The sequence below is a fragment of the Triticum dicoccoides genome, chromosome 5A, assembly GCF_002162155.2.
Source record: "Triticum dicoccoides isolate Atlit2015 ecotype Zavitan chromosome 5A, WEW_v2.0, whole genome shotgun sequence".
Taxonomy (NCBI): domain Eukaryota; kingdom Viridiplantae; phylum Streptophyta; class Magnoliopsida; order Poales; family Poaceae; genus Triticum; species Triticum dicoccoides.
Window position 1 is genome coordinate 207,336,407 of NC_041388.1, and position 1,817 is coordinate 207,338,223.

Here is a 1,817-nt window from a genome sequence, read left to right on the forward strand (position 1 = left end):
CCCATAAGAAAAGTGGAAAAAGTCGCAAAAATAAATCCATAAAATGCATAAAGCTGGCGGATATTATTAAATACCCAAGCTTACTTAAGAAAAAAACAAATCGACTTGCGCACGGAGAAGGACTGCTCATTACATATCTTACACGCGGGCGGTAATTATACAGTACATCACTCAGGATATGTGTACATAATCCTGACATGTTATTAAGGCTAGTGCACTTCTCCAGATCCTACATGATGCGCAAACAGGCTACTTCTCACAACCTATGCACATATCTTACAAAGCGGTACAATACATGGCAGCTAAGCGTACTCAGGCAGAGATGTTGATGATCTCCCTTGCCCTGCCGAGGGCGAGGCGTAGCGAGGTTGGGGACTCGACTTCCTCCTCGCTAACGGGCTCCATACGTGTAGTGTTGCGCAGAGCGGGCGGAGTGGTTGCCAGGGGCGGAGCAACACGTACAGGATTGGGCGCGAAGGTTGGTGTAGTGCGCGCTGGAGTGGGTGCAATGACTTGGTTAAATTCTTCGGTAGAAGGCAGGCGACGAGTAGGCGTAAAAGATGCTGATGACGAGACAAAAGTCGGTGGCGGAGCGATGGGTAGGAGCTCCCTCCTGTTGGCAGCACAGCCATGGACTGAGTCCATGCGGGTAGCTACGAAGTCGTCCACCAGGTTGTCGAAGGCTGCCTCCAGGGCCCGGAGATACTCAATGAGCATCTCAAAAGCCTCGTCTCGTTCTCCTCTGGGGCAGGAGTATGCGTAGTGACATGTGTAAGGCACATGTCACGGAAGATAACGGTAACGACGAGTCCTCATCACGGGAAGGACATCCCTGAGACGAGCTATCGCCTCGCGGGCTGCCATCTGCATAGCATGCCTCTCCGTAGGCATAGCTCTTCCCACGAACCGGAAGCGGCGTGACTCACCACGCCCTCCCCTGAACTGCACCGCGGCCTGGTGCATGGTCAGACTGCCGTTGACTCGGTGCTGGTAGAGTGTGAAGACTGGGCGCACGGATGGCCCCATCGCGACCTGAACGATGAAAGAAAGAAGCTTGACGAACCCATCGGGCACGTTGGCGAATGTCTGAGACTCGCAGCTAACGTCGGCCATCTACAAAAGTAGGCAAAATTCTGCAGGGTCAGATCATAAATTTATGCTGACTGACAGAAAATGACTACAATTGCAAAAGCATAAAATAGCCCTGTCATGCTAATAACTAATTAGCGATCGCACCTAGTGGCTTCCTACAGTCAGCCTGGCTCTGGTACCAAGCTTGTCACGACCGGTTTTCCAATAAAAATATTTATTGATAAACTAGTCTTTTGAGTCCAGTATGATAGAAATCCTCCTCACTGGTAGACAATTTCTTGATATAATAAGCCAGTAGCATAAAATATATTACAGGGTTGAACTGCGGTCGCTCAACCAAATTATTACAAGCACGCCAATAATCATACATAATGGCGGACAGGACACAGTGGTGTGGAGACATACTACTGACTCATGGATAGGTTGGTGGTGGAAAAGCACAGCGGGAAGGGAAATACAAGACTCTAATGATATCATTTCATCGAACGTCGAGGTGAGGCTCGATAAATTTATTTGGTAGCGGAAGCGGTTATAAAACAGTGGCCAAATCCAGGGTCGCACGAGACTGACTGGGACTCCTCTAAGTGTCGGACTCGCTATCGAACTCTTCATCCATGAGATCGCCTTCGTCAGCATCTGGCCAAATCAACAAGCCAGTGAGTACTTTGAAAGTACTCGCAAGACAGTTCGGACGTAAGATATAACAAATGCATGCATGGATGCAA